Source organism: Hevea brasiliensis, chromosome 5, assembly GCF_030052815.1.
Source record: "Hevea brasiliensis isolate MT/VB/25A 57/8 chromosome 5, ASM3005281v1, whole genome shotgun sequence".
NCBI classification, from domain to species: domain Eukaryota; kingdom Viridiplantae; phylum Streptophyta; class Magnoliopsida; order Malpighiales; family Euphorbiaceae; genus Hevea; species Hevea brasiliensis.
Window position 1 is genome coordinate 15,498,067 of NC_079497.1, and position 10,445 is coordinate 15,508,511.

Consider the following 10,445-nt stretch of genomic DNA (forward strand, 5'->3'; position numbering starts at 1 on the left):
AAGCAGAATTTTGGCATGGTTTCTCAATGAAAGTTGGCACATTTTGTGCCTAGTTTCACCTCAAATTGGTCTCATACCAATTGAGGTTACACATTCAAGGTTATAGGCTAAAATATACACTGCCCTCAATATGCAATTCACATCCCAACTTCAAACACACACTTACCTTTGCAAGGTTTACTTCCATACTCCTACCAAACTGTTTTGGCACATTACTAACAACATTTTCTACATTACATAAGCATTATTTTGGGCAGATTCCAATCACCCTCAACACACCAAATATCATTCACAATTACAATTTCTAAGTACCATTACAAACACACCTAAACATTACAAACTTTACATACACTTTACAATGTAAATTGACATACATATCATCAATCCTTCTAGGTCAATATGCTGCCCACACTCCCTTCAATATACACCATTATTCAAGTGTCCACAAGCTGCCACAATTCATTCATCAACATCACATTGCCGCACTCATATGCCAATTCCCATCAAAGTGCATCATTCACCATATATACATGCATTAAATCACTAGGTTACTAAATCACCATGATTAACATTATTTCTCATCAATTATATACACAAATACCTCATCAAAAACGTGACCCATGGCTGTCCAAAATGGCAACAACAATAACCCTTCAAACTCAAAATTTTCCTTCACCAAACCAATACCCATAACATGCATAAAAACTTTAACAAAGGATTTCTCAAAAATGCAAACTTACCTTTATTTGTAACTTGCTAAACCTTCACCAAACTTCTCAAAATTAGTATCAATATCTTCCTTGTGGTGTGTAGACCATTTTTCATGAAAGAACCTAAGAGAATGGAGTTGAAATGGAGAGAGGAAATGAAGCTCAAAGAAAAACATCAATGGAGTTTCAAGGTTTCTTCAATTCGCCATTTGAGAGAATTTTGAGGAAGATGGAATTTCAGATGGTGAGTGGACCATATCAGCCATTTTTCAATGATAAATTAATCCTATAGTGGTCCACTAACTAAAATTAAAACATATTATAAGTTAACTTTCTATTAATCCACATTTAACCCATTATTTCCACTATTTATTTTAGGTACCATCAAATTAATTTTTCATTTAATTTTCTAATTGTAATAATATTTTTTTTTAATGGACATTTAGTTCATAAGACAATTCGGGATTTCAAATGACCATAATGCCCTCGCTCGTGGCTTTCCGATTTTTCAAGAATAATCGCATTTTGTCCTGCTTTTTCTATTTCTTACTTTTCTTTGTAATAATTATTTAATTATTCTTTGATCATTATAATTATATTTACTCTTCAACAATGGTCTATTTAAGTCCTAAAATGTTTCCTGTGGTTCCCGCAGTCCAGTGGTTAGTCAACGGTCCACGCCGTGATTCTCCCTAATGTCACCCATCGCTAGGTTTCCTACTGCTTAACTTGATCACATTTCTTTGCAATCATTTTTCCTTTGTTTTTCTTGTACTTTATTTTCTTTTATTTCATTATTTTATGTCTCCTCACTCTCATTGAAGTGTGGTTCTAGGCATCCTAGCTGTCCGGACAACACTGGTCACTGGAGCAGCAGAACGCACTACCGAACTTAGGGGTGTTACAAGTTATACTAATAGGCAAAGAAACTCGCCTAGATTGTGAACTGGTAATTTTGTTTGTTGCCTCATCCTCCTGTTTCCTCATTTCAGAAATACTATCATTCATCACTTTTTTACACACACCAATCCCCTTTCCAGTGATTTTCAATAAATGAGCCCTCACTCTAGTATAAGTCCCTTGCTTTTCTTGTCCACAAAAATTGCATATCCATTTACAATTACCCCCTCCTTCTCTAGTTTTCTCTAGTTTAGTTACATATCTCCACAGAGGATTAAATTCTTCCTCCCTAGTTTTTGAAGAAGTGCCACTAGTGCTATTTGCTTGGGGAGAATTTGAGTTTAAAGAATCCATTCAAATATTATCCTATCAAAATGACAAAAAGAAAATGCAATTTTATACAATTTACAAATTATTTAAACAAATTATATACTAAGGATTAAAGCACAATGTAAATTATATATTAAATGATTAAAGAATTAAATAATAGAATTGAATAAATTGACTATATTATGAAAAATTTTAATATATAATATAACGATACATTAAAACAAATTATATTAAACACATTATATATAAACTATTACAAAAATATAAAATATATTAATATAAAATACAAATTTTGAATGTTGGAATTTTTATTTATCATTAATTAGAATTTAAACTTGAAATTTTATAATTTTAAAAATAACTTTAAAAATATATTTACATTTGTCCTTAATTTCCTTCAAAATGTTGATTGTAAAAATATGGCAAATCTTGAAAATTTTTAGTGAATTTGGGAAAAATTTTTTTATCTTTTTTTTTAAAAAAATATTTATGATAACTCCTCAAATTTAGTTTGAGAAAATCTAATTATGGAATATACATTTAGAGAAAAAAAAATTGATATTAAATATGATTAATTTATGATTAATTAATAGAATAAAATTATAATTAATTAATAAAAATTACTTGATAAAATTATTTTACAAAAAAATTAGAAAAAGAAAATAATAAATTAATAATAAAGAAAATAATAAATTAAATAATAATAAATTAATAAAAAACACAAATATAATAAACCTAATTACCCAGCCCAGCCTCATTCATTTCACAATCGGAAATCGAAGGAAAAAAAAGGGAAACGCTCGAGAATCGGCGATCGCCGTGCTTCTTCTTCTGCTTCTTCTTCTTCTTCTTCTTCTTCTTCTGTTGAGTGTTGATAAGAGAGAAAAGAGTTAATATGGCAGATCAAAGAAAAAAGAAGAGAAATCAGAAATGTGGTGTTGCGAATCTTGCGATTCTTACCCGACGGCGACGCTTGAAGCCTTGAAGGTACCCTTTCCGTTTTCTTTTTCTTTTTCTTCTAATTTCTTTTCTGTTGTTGGTGAATGTTGTGAAATGTGAGTGTGAAGTAATAGATTTTAACCTAACCATTTTTTTTTTTAATTTTATTTAAAGAAACGCTGCTTCCGATTTTCGATTTGAACGCCCTAAACGCTTCCGAGCCGTGTCGGGCTGCTTCGCGGAACGTTCGACATCGAAACGGCACTGAGCCGCTTTCCGTGCTACATAGGTTGCAGTTGAGAGAAAATGGAAATAGGAATGGAGGCAAGAGGTAGAAGTAGAATAGAGTTATGTATGTGTCATTTAGTAAGTCATTATTTAAAAGAATCTAAACTGAGCAATCTTATAATGAAGGGTACTCAGTTTGGGTTGGGTCAGAGTAATTTTATTATCAGACATGAAAATCAAATCAGAACTTTGGTTTATTGCTTTCTATTAGCCAAAATCAATATATAATCGTCTAAAACCATTATTATTATTTTTTTGTTTAGTTTTATTTGGTTTACTCAAGTTTGTCGTTTTTTGATTTCATTGTACACTCTTAGTCCTAGCTCTTTCTTTGTAGCTTGTGCTTTTGGTTTTCTTTGTAATATTATTTTAAAAAAGAATTTAATTGAATTTCCATATAATTATTTTTTATTTTTATTTTTTTTAAATAAATTTTTTTAATAAAAAAGAATTAAATTCTTTAATGCAAATGCTAAGAATTGGTAAAATAATTCAATATTTGAAAACGAATAATTTCTTACTAATAACAAACATGTAAGTTAAGTTTGCAGCTTCAAATTTTTTTATTTTTTTGGGTTGTATGACAATGGAACTATTTCTTGAAAATATTTTCATCGTTTTTCATTGCAAAACCCATGTCTACGATTATGAATACTTTATGTTTTGCCTATTAAGTTTTATATTTTATTTATGTGAAGATATAGAAAACTTAATGAATTAAAGAAGGTTTAATTATAAAAAAAATATTAAATTTAGTTATAGATTTTTTTTCCCTATATATATATATATATATATATATATATATATATATATATATATATATATATACACTTCATACAGTATATAATATATACTCTATTATAATTGTTAAAAATTTATTATCAGATAATAAATTTCAAATATAATAATACATTTATAACTTTATATGGAATCCTACCTATAATACATAGAGAGTTCATATGAAAATTAAAACCTAATTAATATTTTCTATAATATTTATTAATTATAAATTTAATTTTATTTAATATTTAGTGGTAATTATATTTATTCTTTATTTTTATTTATTTTTTAGTGAAAATAATTTATTATGTTTACCATATTTTACATTTTTACAAAACTAAAATATTTATGAGTCAATAATATATTATAGACGCATGAATGTTGTTAATGATTTAAATACTGCAATAAATTTACACACTGATGTCAACAAATCTGATGTAGCAATGTAATAAAAAAAATTAAAAAATCAAATAAAATTGAATTTGATATTATATTATTTTATATTTTTAATTATATTATTTCAAATGTCTTCTCAAATTTTTAGTAATTAAAATAATATATAATATTACATTATATTATATTCAAAAAATTAATAAAAAATTATATACAAATAAATTAAGTTATAAAATTATTTACAACGAGTATAGATAACATGTAATGTACGTTTAAAAAAATTAGATATAATTTAATGTGCTAATATATACCTTAACTCCATATAATTAGTACATCAAAATAATATGAAGTAGATCTCGCATCAACTGCTTATTATAATTCAATTAATACTGAAACATATTATAATTTGATTATTTTATATTGTAATTAACTTGAAATTAATTTAAAATATGATCATTCCTTTAAAAAATATTAAAAATTAACCATTATTTTCTCATCATTTTATATTTCACTAGTTTTTAAACGTGCGTTGCATGTTGTCTCTACTTGTAATATGTATTGATACATGTATTTTGCATAGTAATTTAGGTTTAATTTCATGGCCATTTTATTTGATTGTTAGTCACTTTTAGCTAATTCATTAGTTATTTAGATAGTTTTTCATGATTGTCAAATTTTGGATTAATTTGTAATTTTATTTTGTTTTGTAGGAAAAATGGTGTTTTTGAGGGACTAAAAAAAGAAATTTTGCCAATAAGGAGTGATTTCTACAGCCAAAGATATCAACAACAAGTTTCAAAAATAAAGTATGCATTGGCCAAATTATGATAACTTGCAAGATAACTTGTGCGCTCGCAGTGGAGAAGAAGCAATTTTTCTATTGCCGCATAACTTGTGCAATTCCGCAGTGAAGAAGAAGCAATTTTTCTTTTCTCGTTGAATCGCATAAGTCATCGCATGACTTATGCGACTTACTCCTTTCTTATGCAAACTTCACGTAAAGCCCAAAATCGAAAATCGTGATAAGGGATCGCATAACTTATGCACCACTTATGCAATTTTATAGAGTCTTCATACCGAAATGCGTAAGATTTTCACATGAAATCTATACCTCAAACACAACATTTTAGTGCTACTTGTAAGAAAAAGATATAAATAGTCAATTATATCATTTTAGAAAAGAGGAGGAGACATAAAAGGAAGCAGCAGGAGGGAAAGAGTCAGAAAATAGAGAGCAAAACGTCACCTCTCTATTTCTAGACCAGATTTGGAGTTTTCTTCCTTTCTTGCATATTTCCTACCTTTCTTGTATTGGGTTTCTTAGTTCTTAGCTTAGATTAAAGATTAATTTCCATATTAATTCAGAATTTCTTGTAAATATTATGGATAGTGAGTAGTTTTCATTAGATTCTAGATTAGGGATGTAATATTTGAGATATTTTGTAGATTTTGATTGGGTAATCCATAATTTGTGGTTTTAATGAGTTTTATTCATTTCTTGTGTGCTCAATGACATGCTTAGTGTAGGATCCCATTAAGTGTTGTTCTTAATCCATGGTTGAAGCACCGAAAGGAGAAAACCTTGTGATAGATAATCAAGAAATTGAACTTAATTAACTTAGATCTAGAAATAGACTAAGGATTAAGAGGATTTACAGATTAATTAAGGAACTTAATGGGTCTTGATTAATTTTAACTCCACGAAAGTAGGATTATATTGATTAAGGCACTCTTTTTCCAACTCGAAAGCGTATTCAAAGGATTTAAGAATTAATTTCCTTAAAACCCATAAGTTCCATAAGATTGGATAACCAATTTAAAAATCCCAAAATAGCTTGAATATGAACTCCTAACTCCGAAATCGCCTTTTTCATCATTGTTAATTTCTAATTGAATTTAATTACTTGCCATTTTAAATCTTGCTATATTTCAATTTGCTTATTTTAATTTGATACAAATTTAGTTAAATCATTGCATTGTTGAATAGATTATTAATTATATATATATATAGATTTCACATTTCAATATCTATCAATTTATTGCTTTAATTTCACAAAAAATATTCAAATTAGTCAATTTTTATATCAAAAATTCGATCATTAACACAACTTCTCGTGGGAATGATATTTTTTCTATATTACTTGTACGAATTCGCACTTGCGGTTGGGCCACATCAAGTTTTTGGCGCTGCTTGTCGGAGTTGTTTGTTTAAGATTGAATTTTTTTATTATTTTAGTTGTTTATAGTTTTATCTTTGTTATCTTTTCATTTTGTGTCTGTTTTTTTTTTTTTTAGGTACTCTTAATCTTTTAGGAGAAGAGCTAGAAGCACAAGTGACACATCCTTATTGTTTAATCCTAAAATTGAGAAATTTTATAGAGCCAACAAGAAAAACCAAAAAGAAAAGAAGCCTTGAGAGTAGCTAAATTGAAGCGTAAATGGTCGATGAAAAATTAGATTTGGTGGTGATAATGTCAAAATGATCAAACAATGAAAATGCAAATCATGGTGAAGAGGTTGCAAATGCTAATGTGCCTAGGGGAAGTATGATGGATCATGCATTTCCTCATTTTGATGATTTGAGAGAGAGTATAACAAGACCAAGAATTGATGCAAATAGCTACAAAATGGATTTTGGGGTTCTACAAATGATTTAAAATTCCCAATTTGGTGGACATTCTTTCAAAAATCCACACACACATCTAAAGAAGTTTGCTATGATTTGTGATATGCAAAAACAACCTAGAGTATCTGATGATGTAGCAAGATTGAAGCTATTCCCATTCTCTTTGAAGGATAGAGCATTGGATTGGCTTGATTCTTTACCTCACAACTCCATTACAAATTGGGAGTAACTCACTAATGCATTTCTTGCACAATATTTTCCACCTAGAAAACTCAAGAATTGAGGAATCAAATGACACTATGCACTATGAAAAGATGAAATTCTCTATGAATCATGGATGAGATGGAAGGAATTAGAGAGACAATGTCCACATCATGCCATTCCAAAATGGATGATAAATCAGAATTTTTACACCAATGTTACTCCTGCAATTAGAGGGATTATTGATGCTCAAACAGGAGGAGAATTTATTATGAAGCATGAAGATGAAGCTTATGAGCTATTGGAGAAAATTGCAAAGAATACTCATCTTTGGAGTAGCCTAAAAGGACCAGCTCCAACTCAAAAGAGGCAAGCTGCTGGAATGTATGACCTTGATCCATTCAACATGATTAATGCAAAGTTTGATGCACTTACAAATGTTTTGGCTAAGAAGATGGATGATTTAAGTATGTTGGTTAGTTCATCATCATCATCTGGAAGTTCACAACAAGTTGCTTATGCAGAAAGAACTACCAACTATGGAGTAAACTATGGAGAGCAAGCTGCATATGTTGGTAATCGTGGAAACAAACAAATGGGGAATCCTTACTCTCAAACTTATAATCTAACTTGGAGGAATCATCCCAACTTTTCATGGGGAAATCAGCAAAATCAAGTCCCAAATCAGAATCTTCAACCACAACAGCAATAAGGAACTCCATATCAGCAAAATAGGTAACCATTGCCTAATTTTTAGCAGAGACATATGTATCCTTCACCAAAATAGCAAGAGCAAAGTTCCACCACGTAAGCTTTATTACAAATGCATTCTTGCTAACCAAACTAAGCATGATGAAGAGATGAAAGAGATGAAAGCAAGGCTAGAACAGATGCAAACACATAATGTAATGTTGGAAAATCAGACACACAACAAGCATCTTTCTCAAGTACCAAGTCTTTGGAAAACTTCCAAGTCAACCAAAAACACAAGAGAGCAAAGGTCAAGCTATTACTTTAAGAAGTGGGAAGGTTGTAAATAATTAGAAGAGTGAAAAATGAGAAAAGTGAAAATAGTGAGAAGAGAGAAAATGAGAAAGAAATTGATGAGAGTGAAAACAAGAAAGTGGGAAAGAAAGTGAAGAAAAAGGTAAAGAGAAAATTGAAGAGAAGGAAGAGAAGTATATACCTCCAAAGCCTTACAAACCACAACTTCCCATTCCACAAAGATTTCAAAAAGCCAAGCTTGATAATCAATTTGGGAAGTTATTAGAGGTTTTGAAGAATCTATACATAAATGTGCCTTTATTGATGCTCTTTCACAAATGCCTTCTTATACAAAATTCTTAAAAGAAATTCTCTCAAACAAGAGGAAACTTGAAGACTATGAAACCGTAGCTTTGCGTAAGAATGTAGTGCTATCCTCCAAAGGAAACTTCCTCCAAAGCTCAAGGATCCAGGGAGTTTTTCAATTCCATGCCACATAGGGGTATCATGTTCTAAAAATCTTTATGTGATTTAGGGGCTAGTGTTAGCCTTATGCCCTTCTCCATTTATGAGAAGCTTAATATGAGAGATCTTAAGCCAACCCACATTTTTCTTCATTTAGCTGACATATCAATTAAATATCCCAAGGGATTTTGGAGAATGTGCCTCAACATTGGGAAGTTCTATATACCTGTTGACTTTGTCATCTTGGACATGGAAGAGGATTCTAATATCCCAATTATCTTGGGAAGGCCCTTTCTAGCTACAGCAGGAGCATTGATTGATGTTAAGGGATAAAAATTGACTCTTAGAGTTGGTGAAGATCAATTGGTTTTCAATATTAATAACACTATGAAGAAGCATCATTCTGAAGCTGATACTTGTTTGAGAATTGATATCATTGATGAGTTGGTTGAAGAACACTTTAGAAAGAGATATCAGAAGATCCACTTCAAAATTGCTTGGTTCATGTAGGAAGCATAGACTATGACAACCTCATGTGGTGCATATGCTTAACATTTAGAGGGTAGTCCACCATTCATTTCTCGCTCCAGCTTTTCAACTCACACAAAAGGAAAAGTCTAATCTAAGCAACCATCATTCAAGGAAGAAGATGCACCTAAGGTAGAACTTAAACAACTTCCTTCTCACCATGTATGAATTTCTTGGCCCAAATAACACTTATCCAGTAATTGTAAATGCAAACTTGAGCACTTTAGAGGTTGATAAGCTGTTAAGAGTGTTGAGACAATTTAGGAAAGTTTTAAGATATACCATAGATGACATTAAGGGAATAAGTCCACATTTTTGCATGCACAAAATTATTTTGGAAGAAAATTATAAGCCATCTATTGAACATCATAGGAGGTTGAACCCACATGTGAAAGAAGTTGTTAAAAAAGAAATTTTGAAGTTGCTTGATGCAGGGATCATATATCCTATCTCAGACAGTACTTGGGTGAGTCCAGTACATGTTGTCCCTAAAAAAGGTGGAATGACAGTGGTTAAAAATGAAAATAACGAATTAATTCTCACCAGAACAGTGACTAGTTGGCGAATGTGCATAGATTATAGAAAATTAAATATTGCCACTAGAAAAGATCATTTTCCACTTCCCTTCATTGATCAAATATTAGAAAGACTGGCTAGGCATTCTTATTTTTGCTATTTAGATAGGTATTCAGGATTTTTCTAAATCCCTATCCATCCAAATGATCAAGAAAAAACCACTTTTACTTGTCCATATGGAACCTTTGCTTATAGGAGGATGCCATTTGGGTTGTGTAATGCACTAGCCACTTTTCAAAGGTGCATGATGGCAATCTTCTCAGATTTCATTGAAGATATAATGGAGGTTTTTATGAATGACTTTTCTATTTATGGATCTTCATTTGACATATGCTTGGCTAACCTTTCTAAAGTTTTGCAGTGATGTGCAGATATTGACCTTGTGTTAAACTGGAAAAAGTGTCATTTCATGGTTCAAGAAGGGATAGTGCTTAGACATTTGGTGTCTAACAGAGGAATAGAGGTTGATAAAGCCAAGGTTGAATTGATAGAGAATATGCCTCCTCCTACCAATGTCAAAGGAATTCGATGTTTTTTTAGGGCATGCCAGGTTCTACAGATGCTTTATCAAGGATTTTTCTAAAATAGCCAAACCTTTGTCTAATTTCTTAAGTCAAGACACACCATTTGTATTTGACCAAGAGTGTTTGGATGACTTTTGTAGGTTGAAGCAAGCTTTTATCACTGCACCAATCATGCAACCGCCTGATTGGAGCCTACCTTTT